Below are 15,709 nucleotides of genomic sequence, written 5' to 3' on the forward strand. Positions count from 1 at the left end.
CCTTCCGGCAGGAAGAATCACAGCAGGTGACCAACTGACAGCAGTGACCAGAGATCTTTTGAGCAAGACAAGGATTGCAAGAAAAGATGAAGACAGTCCCGTGAGTAAAATCACTAATGTTGACGATGTAAATAATTTGTAAATAGTATTGTGTCGGTACCCAGGTTTTATTTTATATAATATAATTGACTTAACAATGGCTAGTAATGCTATATTAAATGAAATCCATCAGTGCAAATTTAATAATAATAATAATAATAATAATAATAACACAATGGTTTTTACTTCACTGCAATGATTATACTGCCAATATACTACCAGATCTTAAAATATTTCACTTAAACTTATAGTGACCTAATTCCTGTTTTCCTCATTCTCTTAATAACCAGAATTTCAATTATATTACGAAAATTTTAATTTGTTGTATTAATTAAAGTTTTTTTAAGTATTCGTAAACACTATGAATAATTCCTTTCACTTGGCTCAGCGTATCCGCTCCCTTTCTAGACATGTCGCTCAACTAGGCACAGAAGCAATTCCACTGTTAGTATTGAAAATTACTGTTTGAATATGTGCACAGTGAACAGACAACAGCTACGATGACTACTCTCTCAATACACAACAATTGGCTTGCAAGCAACTACACCCGAACGCATCGACACACTGCCAGTCAGTCATCCCAATGGACAGGTCAGAAGAGAGGGGGTGGTACGTGCAAAAATGTGCTATGTACGACCCGCCAATATCTTTGCTCCCTACTATAAAAGCCCAACCTTGAGTGGGTATCGGACGTGCCAGCAGGTGGTGGATAGCCGAGGACCTGCACTGGGAATAGTGCGAAATCACTAGGCCTGGTCAGGCCTGTCTCTGAATATCAAATAACAGACTGTGAACAAACTCGCCAACCCTAAAGTGTTATGCGTTTCCATGCCGATGGGGTGCATGGCACATGGGACATGTCACTAATGGAGTCTCCGAGAAACTGGCGACTCGTGGGATCTAAACGAACTCAAGTACAGAAATCAAACTAACTGAAACTGACCAAGGAGCCACTTCGGCAGACTTGGCAGTACTTCCTCAGAAAAGGCTGTCGAGTCCTTGGCTACAGGCGTTGAGAAAACGAGACTGCAGTCCGGGAAGCTCTCAGGAACTCAAAGGAAAAAACTCCTGAAAGAGAAAAAAATGAAAGAGGGTACTTAGACAGTTGAAAAACCGCACAAGAATACCTCTCCAAAAGGAAAAGAAATAGCAGGACTCAGTGGGAGATTTAAAAGGCCCCACTCAGGATTCTAGCACCTCTACTTCCGTCAAACAACATCCCAAAAATCACAGGAGCTTCACTGCGGAGCAACTGTGTCTTATTGCGGGTATCAAGATGGCAGTTGTCTGTCAACGTCATCCTGATACCAAGCTGACCTGGTTCAGACTAAACTAACTGTGGCAGTGGAAGCCACTACTGGAGAAGGAACACCACTGCAAAGCTGCAGATTTGTACAGGGAATCCTATGGACAACCTGTGACCAGAAACTGTTGAACTATCAACAGTTAAAAACAGACTCAGGATACAAAATCCTGAGTTCAAAACTGAAGACTGGCTCCTTATGAGTCGGAAGGTGGGAGAGAAGGAGCAAATGCTGGCTTATCAGTTGACTTCCACTCGTACAAGGAACTGGAAAAAAGAGATTTCAAGGCCTTTTGGGGCCTTGGGAGGATCACCTTTAAAAAATTGGACTGGGAGGCTGGTGATGAGGGTATTGCAGGTATTAAATCTACATCACAATAGGGCAGCATTGTCTGCCCTATGTATAAAGATAAGTCCTGCGATGTAGCACTCATCCAGGAACCCCAGTGCTACAATGGTATAATCAGAGGTCTCAAGGAGGCTAGTGAGGAATTGATATACAATAGAACCACCAAGACTCCAAGAACCTGCATTATAATTAAAAATAATACGAAAATACTACCATTAATAAACCTTTGTTCCAGGGACCTTACAGCAGTAAAAATAAAATCATCAAGTAAGGAGGGACCGAGGGAGATAGTTCTTGGATCGACTTACCTCGTCCACCAGAGATGTGGAGAAGCTGTCAGAAAGAGGGCTTACATCTGGTCATCGGTTGTGATGCAAACTCCCATCACACTGCGTCGGGGAGTTCAAACACCAACAACAGAGGTGAGTCTCTGTACAATTTTATTGTATCTAATAACTTCGATACAGCTAGTATTGGTAACAAACCTACCTTTATTACCTCTAGAAGGCAGGAAGTTATCGATATAACTCTGGCCACCAATTATCTGGTACATTTATTAAAAACTGGTATGTATCTGAGGATGTAAGTTATTTGGACCACAGATACATCCAATTTGAAATATTATGTAATTTTAAACAGGAAGAATCTTATCGGGATCCAAAAAAGACAGACTGGGGCTCCTACAAGGAAGACCTAACCAGGTATCTAAAGAAGATGGACGATAAGAGTAATGATTTCTCTGACTTAGAAATTGCTGCAGGGCAATTGCAAGATGCAATTATCTCTGCATACAATAACTGTCCTCTTAAAACAAGGAACCTGGACCTTGCTAATAAGAGGAAGGAGACGAGAAGGCTATTTAATGTAGCAAAGATAACAGGACAATGGACTGAATATAATAAAGCCCTGAGAGAAGCTAAAAGAGCCTCCTGGAGAAGACACTGTGAGGAGATAGAACAGGCACCAGAATGTGCCAGAGTAAAGACTCTCCATGTGCTATTGGCAATCTCCAATTAGAAAACGGAGAATTTACTAAAACAGAGAAGGAAACATTGGAGGAACTCCTCCTTGTCCACTTCCCTGGTTCACAAATCATACAAGAGCCTCTTGGTGGCTGGGACAGTTTTGGACTTGAATTTCCAAATTACCGGGGTTTAAGAGAAAACTGGGCACTGCCAAAAGTGTTATTAGTTATGACAAGTTGAAATGGGCCGTGTTCTCATTCCAACCATACAAATCCGCAGGATATGACGAAATTATGCCCATCATGCTCCAGCAAGGATTAGAACCAATGTCCAAACAACTGATACTTATTTTAAGGGCTAGTTTGGTATTAGGACACATACCAATAAACTGGAGGCATAGGTATAAGGGTAGTATTTATACCAAAACCAGGGAAATCTTTGATCCTGGCGAAGTCCCTAAGACATATCAGTTTAATGTCATTTATACTCAAAACTCTTGAGAAATTGGTAAAGGACGGTGATTTGAATACCTTTTCTTTGCACAAGAACCAACATGCCCATCAGGAAGGCAGATCAATAGACACTGCACTTTTTCAGGTTTCACGAAAATTGGAAAAGACAATTAAAGCAAAGGAGGTGGCACTAGGTGCCTTCATTGATACTGAAGGTGCCTTTGACATTACCTCCTTCAAAGCTTTTACTACAACTGCAAAGAAACATGGTATAGATGAAACCTGTATCAGATGGATTGAGTCCATCTTGAAAGGCAGAGTGGTACATACAACCCTGCAAAGGTCATGAGTGGATGTCCACAGGGAAGTGTATTATCACCCATCCTGTGAAATGGATTACTGGATAAAGTCAGTAATCTAGGATTTGATATTATGGACTATGCTGATGATATAGCCATCATAGTTCGGGGAAAATTCACGAATACCATTAGGAAACTTATGCAAGTGGCCCTAAGAGAGAGAAGGTCTTAAGATCAGTCCTCATAAAACAGCCTTAGTACCTTTCACCAGATAAACAAATTTAAAGGGATTAGGACCATTATTTCTTAAAGGTGAAAAGCTCAAAATGGTTGAGGAAGTCAAGTACTTAGGGGTGATTTTTGACTCTAAGGTAGACTGGAATCAACATTTAAAAAGAATAACACAACGAGCAAATACAGTTTTTGAAACTGTTAGACGCACGTACGGAAAAAAATTGGGATTAAGGCCTAGTATGATTCACTGGATCTATACTAGAATAATCAGACCATCTATAACCTATGAGCTCTCGTTTGGTGGAAAAAAAGTTCTTCAAAACAACTCCAAAATCAAGCTATGCAGAATTCAGAGAACAGCCTGTATGGCTATAATGGGAACTATAAAAACGACTCCCACTGCAGCTATGGAAGCACTCTTAAACTTGACTCCATTAGACACAGTAGGAATGGAGGAAGCGAGACTGCAACATTCTAAGCAACTGATATTCTCAGATGTAGAGTTGGGTTTGCTGGAATTCAAGAGATTTATGGCAGATGACATACTGTACATGGAATCAGACCATATTAATCCTGTTCGACATTATACAAAGAATTTCAGTCACCATTGACTCTGAACTTTGGAAAAACAAAACTCCAAAATTTCCTGAGAAGTCTCTGATGAGGTACACAGACTCAGGAACTGGATCAGGAGTCTATGGCATCAGACCAATGGGTAGCTTAAGCTTCCCCTTGGGTAAATATGCCCCTGTTTTTCAAACACAGATATACGCCATTATGCAATGCATTCTTGAAAATATAAGAAGAGCTTATATAGGAAAGCAGATTCTTATATTCTAGGATAGCCAGGCTGCCCTTATGGCTTTAAATACCATATTGTTACTTCAGGACTGGTTCTTAACTGCCTCAATATAATTTCGAACCTGGAAGAACAGAATGAGGTTAAACTCATCTGGGTACCAGGGAAACGAAAAAGCTGACGACCATGCAAGACAAGGAGTGGCTTCAAAATATATAACAGAATACCTAGTTGTTCTGTCAGAGAAGCAATTAAAAAATGGTCCAAGGTTCAACACTATAAAACCTGGATTAAGACACCAGGTATCAATCATGGGAAACAATTTATTATTAGACCAAGCAACAAAAGAGCTGAAATATTACTACAATGTAACAGATTTCAGCTGAGAACAGTCACAGCTTTTCTCACAGGTCATACACCTGTGAAAAAGCATCTTAATTTAATGGGCCTACTTCAAGGTAACCTACACTGTAGATTCTGCGGGAAGGAGGCTGAAACAGCCCAGAACATTACTTGCTTCTGCGATGCATTGGCTCGCAGAAGATACCATACCTTATCTTTGGGAAAGATTCTCTAGAACCAAAAGATTTTGAACCGAGTTCTATATCTGAACTGTATACCTTAATCAAGTTAACAGGGCTGATGAATCGGTATTATATTATAAAACATAGGTAGCACAATAAGCTTAAGGCTACAGTGTGTTCGGAGCAATGACGGGCCTAAATGTTGGAAAAAAAAATACAACGCAAATCAGATAACAGTCTCATGTGTGGAATGGGAGGATTTCGAAGTTTCATTATAATAATAATAATAGTCATAATAATAATAATAGTAATAATAATAATAATAATAATAATAATTATACATAAAATTATATATTATAATATTATTATAAAGATGAATAGAGATGGTAATTGATGATGTTCAATAAAGATTTTAAAATGGTTGATGCAATTGTCTGAAGAGTCTTTTCAGGAACCTTTAATTTTCTGAGGATCTCCAATGTAAATTTGGGAATTGTTCCTCGCCCACCAAACATAAGTCCAATGACATTCCAATCTTGAATATTATATTTGTGACTGAGATCATCACAGCATGAAAGGTAAATAGCGCGTTACTCTTCATGTACCTGCTTTGGTTGATCTTCATTAATTTCGAACCTTACAGTGGGGTCAAGAATGAGACCAGTTTTTATCTCGGTCAATTATTATGATGTCAGCACGCCGTGTAGATCCTTCCGTAGAAAGACATTGAACTTCCTCATATACTTCGTATTCACCATGTTCTCTTAATCTGATAGCAATTATTGAGCAGACTGTGTTATGTCTGTCAATTGGCAGTAATTCGCCCTGAGGGCAGAAACCTAGCACGTGGGGTAACGTTTGATGCTCATTGCATCTCCTGCAATGGGTATTGCTAAGGCTTCTACCGGGAAGAGATCTAACTGCGATGACATTGGTGCTCATTTTAATGGCCTCGGTCCATTGGCCACAAGATAGACCTTTCTTATTGCTAATCCAGGTGTTACCTTTTTTCCAGTGAGAGTAGAATGTAATTCCTTTACCTTTCCCAGGTAATCCACTCCACTGGTTATAAGAAGTGACACGAAGTTGTTTACGGATGTTACATGGATTAATGGTTCCAATATCGTTGACATTAATTGGTAAGTGGCAAAGGCTGTCAGTAATTTCGTTTGAAGGCTCCTAGTTTGATTAATATAAGGGTTGTCTTCTTTAACTAATAATCTGCAAACATTAAGATGTTGAAGAAAAGCTTCCCACTGTGCTTTAAAAATTCCAAGTCCTCTCAAATTTCGAGGTGCATATAGCATTGCATCTGGTACATCTGTCGGTAAGCCAACAATTTCCTTGACAGAACTACGGATAAGTTTATCAATATCATTAAGAAATTTTAATTTAAGATCCTTTAACGGTGCACATTGAAATGGATAGATAAGCTGAGGCCAAATATATTGGTTCAAAATGTTCAGTTTTTGATCAGGAATGAGCAAAGGTGATGACACCAGGTGGTTGAGACTATTTGTCAATTTATTAATAATTTCTGTAGGATTAAATTTAATTTGATCATGAAAAGTGATTCCCAAATATTTGATGTTTTCAATAGAAGTCAGACAGGATATTATAGACCCATCTATTAACTTAAAGGCAAGGATTAAGATGAAACAATTGTTTCATCTTAATAACTATTCAAAAAATTGCACCACTAATATTAATTTCATACTTAATGAGAAGAGAGTTGACCTGGTGAAGAGAAATTACTTTACTTTTATCAGTATTAATCGGCAGTCCAATTTTTGCAAGTGAGTTCTTGACTAACATTGTCAGATGTTTTGCAGCACTATCATTTTGACTTATAAGAACTAAATCATCAGCAAAAGCTAGCACTGATATGTTTTCAAGGTTAGGAATGATAGTGTAACCATATTCTTCTACAACTTGCTTTTCACTCAATTCTTTTAAAAGAAAATCTAGTGCCATATTGAAGAGAATAGGAGAAAGAGGAGCACATTGTGCAACTAATTTTTGCATTGAGATCTGTCCTGTTTTAGATGTTCTGTTGATGGAAACACTAGTTGTATTGCCCTTAAGCAAAGCAATGATGAGATTTTTCAATTTAGAAGGAACAGGGAAAGTATGAAGAGTCTGTTCTATGTGAGCATGAGAAATATTATCAAAAGCTCGTGTTATATCCAAGAATACTACTGTACAATCTTTATGTTTCAATTTGGAATCAGTTCAACAACCATTCAAAATCGGTGAATTAATGTAAGCTCCTGGAGTGGCCATAAATCCTCGTCGGTTGGAATTAAGGCAGAGAAACATTCTAAATTTGGTGTCATTTATTCTTTCAACAATTCGGCAGATTAAGGAGAAAATTGTGACTGGACGCCAGTTTTTAACTTCGGCTGGGTCACCATTCTTAAAAATTAAAATTGTTCGACCATGCTTGAGAGGGAGTGGGACATAATTCCAACGAAACATGTATGTCGCGAGGTAAGAAATTGCTTTATATATTTTAAGCTCTCTTATAACTTTCATCCTTACTCCATCCTCTCCCGGCGTATACTCCTACAAGCTTTGATGACGTCGGTATCTGTTATTAGTATACTTTCTTGGTCTAAGTTATCAAGATCAACATATAGGTTATATCTTTCCATTAGAATATCATTTGTAGATCCAAACTGGTTATTAACATAATCGGAAACAGTTGAGGTATTGAGTTTACATTCAATTGAATTAGAAGAAGATATTACATGACGAACAATTTTCCTCCTTTGATAATAGTAATAAAACTGAGCTAGTTCAAAGTCAAATTTATTTTTTCTTCTTTCAGATTGTTTTCGACTGTTTTTTTTAGATTAGCTAAAGTATTCACTCCAGGGCAAATAAAAATGCTTATAGCGGGGAAAGAAAGCAAAGAAGGGAAGAACAAGACATAATCCCTGCATTAGCTCAGAGAGCAATCAGTGATAAACTGTACAATCATTTGAGATCACAGGTGGGAATTCCTCTACCAAGCACTGCTACCCTGCAGCGTTGGACAAAAAAAAATTGCCCTTTTCTCCTGGTATTCTTACACTGGTACTGAAAATTTTAAAAGAGCAGGGACTGTCTTTGAGCGAAATGGATAAGTTATGAGTGTTACTATTTGATGACTTGAGTGTCAATGGTGTCATTTGTTACGACCACGAGGATGATTCGATATTGGGCCCTCACAGAAGTGCTCAAATCGTAATGATCCGAGGATTGACAGGTGAGTGGAAGCAGCCCATCTATTATGATTTCGATAAAACAATGGACAGAGAGCTACTGTTCGAAATTATAACAGAAATTGAAGTAGCAGGTTTCAGAGTAGTTGCAATGGTTTCTGATCTGGGTGGAGGCAACAGAAGACTGTGGAATGAGTTAGAAATAAATGTAAATCAGACCTGCTTTTCAAATCCTGCTTCGGAAGAAAATATTTGCCCCACCTAATTAAGTTATTAAGGAACCATTTTATTGATAGTGGGTTTCAATTGAAAGACACAATTATAGCAAAAAATGTAATTGAACGCATTATTAAATCCGATTCTTAGGAGTTGCAGCTATTCCCGAAATTACATTGGGGGTCACTTTACCGTGCAGGAGAATGATGGGCAAAGAGTTGCACCAGCCATGGAACTTTTTTCGCATCACACTGCTGTGCTGATTAAATATTTGGTACCCGAAAGTGAGTAAGTTCATGAATTTTTTTCAACTCACAAATGACTTCACAGATGTAATGAATTCAGGAATTCCGAAAGATCCCACAAGGAACAAGTAGAAGGAATGTAGGAAACAGAGGCAAAATAGTCTTCTACCTTTTCAGAATGGCTTCCTTACCTCTATTAAGAGCTTGAAACGGTTGTATAGCAATTCAAAAGAAAAGGAATTGATTCTATAATGACCAGGAAACTCAATCAGGACGCTCTGGAGAACCTATTTTCCCAAATTCGTGGGATGGGACATTTTTATAATAATCATCTAACTGTGGAAGTGAAAAATCTTTTGCGCCTATTAATATTAGGATGTCGCCTGCCCCACCCTACAAGTGCCCCAGTAGAAGATTCAGGTGGAGTAATAATAACAAAGCAAGTTTTTCAGGATCTTGTGGACATTTCTCATGAAAGCGTGAACGAAATCCTTGAGGAAATAAACTCATTAGAAGTGGATACTGATGATATAATTGACACAACAGAGCTAATGAAAAGGGAAGAAGTAGAATTGCTCAGATATGTTGCTGGTTATATTGCTAGAAAATGTAACAACAGAAGTGCTGTTTCGAATGCTAATTCCAGTCAACAATCTCCAGGATGAATAGAGGTCGTTACACGTATTGGACTGGTTCATTCCTCTCCTCAGTGGATGGCAACAATTGAAGAATGTGAAATAATATTTAGAAAATTTCATAAAAAATCAGTCAAGAGTAAAAGGAATGTAATAGGCCGCTTATTTAGATTTTTGAGGACAAAGTTTCCAAATGAAGACCTGGAATTACTAAAGTTATTTAGTAGAGCACGAACATTTTTTAGAAACAGGACGTCAAAAGAAGAAACCGCATGAAGCAGAAGCAATGGCTGCTCGTCGCATCCTTCACAAGACTATTTGAGTCAGTTCAAATTTTGTGAAACATTCTTAAAATAAATTGTTGTATTTGTACAATCAGTGTTAAAATTGGGATACTTTTACTCTCCGCTGCAATTGCAATCCATCCTCAACCATTTCACTAAAATTTCATTTACAAAATTTCATTTTACAATCCTGTATAAAATTAATTATCAATTAGTTTTAGTACACACTCTACTCCACTGTTATTAAGAGAAATTTAATACATTTTGCACGCATCATTTAAATTCTGTCGTTCACCAGTAATATAATTAATATTTTGAGGCTCAGAAACAGAAATTGTCGTGTAAAATAAATTAAATATAGGCTACCTATTGTGCAATGTGTATTCGTTAATAACGTTCTTTAAAATTGGACTGAAATATTCTACAAAGAAACAATCATTGAATTACAAAAAAAAAGATGGGATATTGAAGTGAGAGTTCTACCTCTAAGCCTTTACTCCTCCAGTGTGTATGTAACCCAAACAAATATATAAATATAGGTCTTTAAATGACTTGGTTATCGTTAGTAAGTGCAAGCTGAGGGTTGACAATGTTGCCATGGTGACGTCACAGATTTACAACCCTCTTGACTGTCTCTTTAAATGCTGTTATGAAGGGACCTGTGAGAGTGATAGCGACCGACAGTTCACCGACCTTGGTTTTTTGTATTAACACCACTGCCACCTGGTGAGTGAAATTATAACTACTTACTCAAGTGGAAGCTTTTGATGGGTTAGGCGCTAGACACAAGTCTAGAAAATAGGTCACAGTCCTGCCATCTATCCACAATATGCGGAATCCGAATCACTTAAAGTGAAGTGAGTAGACATTAGATACATAGGCTACATGCTAAGAAATAAACGTGAAGTTCTGTCTACATTAATAATAAGATTATTAGAACGACATAATTTTTAAGTTCACAAATACTATTAATTAATTTTTAGTTTGCGCAATAACTAGATGTGAAACAGGGACAAGATAAAGTTAAACTTCTATCAAGATTAATCCCTTCAGACCTAAATTTATGTTTTAAAAAATTGGAAAAAAAAAAAAAAAAAACTGGTCACATAATTATTCTGGGGATCCAAAATTCCCGAATCAAGTCTTCACAGAAAATCAAAATTTAGGAACAATTTTGACCCCTGGGGCCCCAAAATTTTAAATTTTATTTTTAATTCAGGTATAGAAATGTTTAAAAAATAATATTCTCCATTTCTATGACACTGAATTTTTCAAAATAGGCCTATTTAAAAGTATCGAAAAAGTTCCAAAAAAGAAAAAAAGAAACAATGTACAGTATAATGTAGGAACATCAGGCCTGAAGGGGTTAAGCAAACTAACACTTCAATGTTATTTATTTATGCAGTGATAAGAGAAGTTGTGAAACAAATACAAAGAAAACTCGTGAACTGAATATAATTTATTAAAGTAAACTGAATATAATTTATTAAAGTAATAACTATAGGACTGATAGAATTCTGAAAAAAAAAGTTTTAACTTCAAGTTTTATATTTGTATAGAGTGGAAGGCACACAGGTATGCATGGGATAATTTTGATTGTGCTACTAAAGCCCCTTGAGTCTTGGTGTTGCCTAAACTCCGAAAGACACAAACCCCTATAAGGAAGAACATACTGTTTTAACATCATTAATAATCAACATATTTTCACACAATTTGAACGCAGAAACTATCAAGAAATCTCAACTAACTAATTTCAAGAATTAAGAAGAATTGCCCGTTCAAGATGGTATGAACATGCAATAATTTAACATTAATATTTCTCAAAGCCAAAGCCTTACATTTCTAGAGGTAAATAATCTTAAACCCTCAGTTTCCTGCTACTGCAATGCGGACCAGGAATATTTCTGGAGTAATAGTTCATGCTAATTCAATTATTAGACCTAATAAAGAAGATGAAAGCCGCAAGGTCTTACCTTGTTGGCGAAACGTTTAGTCCACCATCATTAATTCCATTGTCTGGAATCCTGATGTTCGACTGGGTTAGTTAAAGGGTCTCACCCCATGGGCTGCAGGTCATTGTCGGCGTTGATGCCTTCCCACCACATGGCTCCTCTTGTTCCTAGAAAATTTCAGAAATGTGGAACAATAAATGGTAAAACTTTAATCGACGACGGTGAAGTTTTAAGGGCTCTTTGTCTCACTTTAGAACAAAAATAAAGTGAGATATCCCATGATACAGATTGACGCAATTAAATTAGTCTTATTCCTGAATGAGTGGATTCTATGAAAGATTGAGAGTTCATTTTCTCTGAAAATGTTCTCTTTCACAAAAAGATGTCTCTGTAAACCTACAATACTGCAAGAAACTTCGATAATCGAATCAGTGAATTACTTGAAGATTCCTGGAATTCTTTCGAAAGTTCTGAAAGACTTGTAAACGCCGCCTAAAATTTGGAATGTAATTTAACACAGCTGGTGATAACCGGCGTAAATGGAGTAGGAAAAGGGACTCGTGTGCTGGGATGTGAGTTTGATTACATTCCGGCTGATTGATTACAATTATGTGCACGTATTTTTTTCTTTTCACGCTATTGCAGGCAATGCCGAAAATGCAGTACACACAGTGGAACTTTCCACATACAAACGTGGAAAGATAAAATGTATACCCTTTCTTTTTCCTTTCCGGCAGCTTGTAAGTCTGTTATTTAACGAGATCACTTAGCGTCGACTGAATTGGTGGAATGGAGATGATATTAAGGCAAAATGAATTCATGATGAGCTACGGGATTACGTGACCCAAGCAAGTGATTAGACCAAGTGGGATGCAAGTAGTTATGGAATTCAACACATTTCAATTTCTCAGTCCACAGCGAACAGCGGAGGGAGTTCGGCAGTGAAGAAATATTGTGTAGAGGCATTGACACCGACATCGCGTAGCAGTGAAGATAATAGCCAAGCAGTAATAAACCTGGAAGCAAACATTGAAGAGATCTATAAGAAGTTGGAAACTCTACAGAAGGAAAACGACCTAATGAAAAGTAAGGTGAATATCTAGAAGAAAATCAGAGAAGAAAGAACTTAATATTTTTTGGAATCGAGGAAAAGGAGGAGGAACAGGCATTGGAAACATACGAGATTGTGATGAAAGTGTGCTGGGATTGGTTCAGGATTGATGTGAGTGATGGACAAATAAAAGAAGCATACAGAATCGGGAAAAATGGAAATAATCCTACTCTAGTTAAATTCTCAAGTGTAATGGCAAAAGAAAAAATTTTGAACAAAGTAAAGGACTTAATAAACTCAAATATTAGACTGGAACATGATTTTGAATATGAAGTAAGATGCAGGAGAAGAATATTGATTTCTTTTATGAAGGCTGCAAGGAAAAATGGTCATTTCGCTAGATTATACGGAGTCAAATTTATATAAATGGGGAGATGTCTGATGTGGAATTCTGTTTGGAAAATTTGAACCATACAGAGATAGGGACAATGAAAGAGGAGATAAGGAACATTATAATGAAACATACGAAGGGAGAACTATTTGAAAAATTAGAAGGTGGAGAGGTCATCACATAGGAAATAATAGCAAGCGATGGAATGAATCAGTCAGTCAAATGAGCCAGGAAGAGAGGCCAGCGACCAGAGTTTGCACAGTGCAGCAACAGCAGCAGACGAGGATATCAACAAGCGATTAAAGAAGAAACAAGAGGCTTGCACTAAAATTATGATGACGCCATCAGGCAGACAGGGGAGAACAGAAGGACGGCATACAGGAGCTGAGAACAGCAAAAAGAGTGCAGTGAATCCAGCTGGAAGAACAAATATGGGTCAGCAATTACAAAAGGAATCGACAGATGAAGAAGATACTAAGATAAGAAGTCAAACTTCTGCAAGAACTGGAAGGGATGAAGTAATATTAGGGACACCGAATAGAGTTATGTCAGTGGGAAGAAAATAAGGGACAGAAAAGTTATAACTTAAGAGATTGGTGCATGAGTAACAAAACATAGGAAAGTGATGAAGTGAAAAAATGGTATGCATTAGTGACAAAACTTAGGAAAGTGATAAAGTGAAAATGGTGATGGTGACAGAAGAGACAGTAAGGCAATGGGATGATAGTGAAAAAGGATAAGATACAAGTAATAATCGGAGATTGATAATAAATATTTATTTAGTATTTTTTTAGTATTTAGTATTTATTTATTTAACCTGGTACAGATAAGGCCGTCAGTAGTGACACAAATATAATAAAAAAAGTAGGAATGGAAATGTAATGAAACTTCGTTTGAAAATATACAGAGTAGGTTAATGGGAATAAGTGGTCAGTGAACGTTAGTGATTCAAGTGAATAAATAAGTTAACAACTATGAAAGAGTTCAACTAATGTAAACAATGTTGGGAACAAGTAATAAGAGGTTGAGAGAAGTGATTGTATTGTTAAATGAGATTAGTTAGAATAAGATAGATAACTAGGAATGGGAAGGGTAAATAGAAAAACAAGGGAGGGAAACAGAGGTGAGTGATGTAATAAAAAAGTGATCTGGGTCATTTATATGTAATAGCCGGATATTTAAAAAAGCGTAAGCAGAATGTTATGATGGCACCATATACAGAAATGTGAAGGGCCATCACGACCGATGTAAGCTGGTGGAATAAACATATCATATCATTTTAATTTCTGTCATCGTTGAGACCACTTCGATAACACTGCGTAACAAATTTTAACTATGGAATTCACAACACATTTCTAGCTTCCATCGTTTATAGCATTCTAATACTATCTTGTATACCTACATCTCAAATGGCTCAACTAACCTTATGATATCAGTTTTAAAGTCCATACTGATAATTCAAGACAAGATAGCCTAGAAAAAATATTTTAATAGTACGAGTAATTTCCACTCTGCGCGTATGATTTCTTAGTTTATTTCTATGTAATATTGTAACTTTATGAATACCACATCATTAGGCCACAAGCTTGTTCTATAGCCTACTGTAAGAAATACCTCACATCTGGAATTCGTTACCTAATGACGTCAGAGACTGCCGGACTTTATCACAATTCAAAATTAAATTGGAAAATAATCCTGCATATGATGCAGCCATCACCAAGTAACCTAACTTGAGCTTAGTACTGGCGCGTAACTTAAACAAGGCTGCTTTTATACTCCAACCCACTGTAATAATTCATTAATTCATTTAGTGTCCTGCCGAAGGGCAGGTATTTTACTGCAAACTCAGCTTTCTCCAATCTTTCTTATTTTCTGCCTAGGACTCGAGTTACGGAATGCGTGCTGGTTCGAGTCCTCATGGGGGAAGAACTTTTCTCATGAAATTACTGCCAGTGTATGGGTGTCCAGCATCGTGATGCACTTGGGGAGCTACGATAGGCAGCGAAATCCCCTTACTAAACGTAACGCCGCAATATGAGAACGTTACAATCATGGGGGACTTCAATTTAAATTTAGTTGACTCACATTCTAGTACGACTAAGAGACTTCAACAGAGTTGCCAGATGTCCCGATTTTCATATAAAAATCCTGAGTCCCACTTCGATTCGAGGCGGGATGCAGAAAGTCTCTCCTTTAGAAAATTAACATCACTTGTATGATCTTAGTAACTATTACATTTAATTAAATTACATTTAAAATTTTTGTTTTTTTAACATTGGAAAGAACGAATATTTTGGCAAGTGTAAGGTTTTTAGAGATGAAATCAGTGGTGAATATGATATTTCTAAACATTTAAAAAGAGACGTTCATCAGAAATGCGTGGCACAGGGAATGGAAAAAAGCTTGTTGCAAATGCTAAACTCCAGTGATAAATATGTAGGGTCTATATAAACTCTGTAAATGTATACTGTATGTTAAATGATGGGTTTTGAGCAATAGTATGCCAAGGCACAAAATAAAATGTCAGTTTAGATGTATGTCTTTAAAAACACAGGTAGAAATATTTCAAATAAATTATTTAAAATTTAAGCCCTTTTAAACTTTGTCCCATACATAACACAAAATTACACCACTGGAAACATTTTCAAGCTCCCTTTCAAAATTCTGTACATTTTTGCAAAATTATTCATGGATCTAAGTAATAG

At 36.9% G+C, this 15,709-nt stretch overlaps 1 protein-coding gene across 5 annotated transcripts in view; it reads right to left on the reverse strand.

Annotated features, from left to right (window-relative positions):
- The window catches only part of LOC138692825 (uncharacterized), a 43,771-nt gene that overhangs the window by 15,175 nt on the left and 12,887 nt on the right, over positions 1–15,709 (reverse strand). For 3 of the 5 annotated variants that reach the window (XM_069816073.1, XM_069816072.1, XM_069816071.1), the window contains one exon: positions 11,584–11,729. The gene's annotated coding sequence lies outside the window, so the exon portion shown is untranslated. Of the gene's footprint in view, positions 1–1,042; positions 1,168–11,583; positions 11,730–15,709 lie in introns of all 5 variants that reach the window. The other 2 variants (XM_069816076.1, XM_069816074.1) reach the window with 1 other exon arrangement.

This window comes from Periplaneta americana, chromosome 17 (assembly GCF_040183065.1).
Source record: "Periplaneta americana isolate PAMFEO1 chromosome 17, P.americana_PAMFEO1_priV1, whole genome shotgun sequence".
In the NCBI taxonomy this organism is placed as follows: domain Eukaryota; kingdom Metazoa; phylum Arthropoda; class Insecta; order Blattodea; family Blattidae; genus Periplaneta; species Periplaneta americana.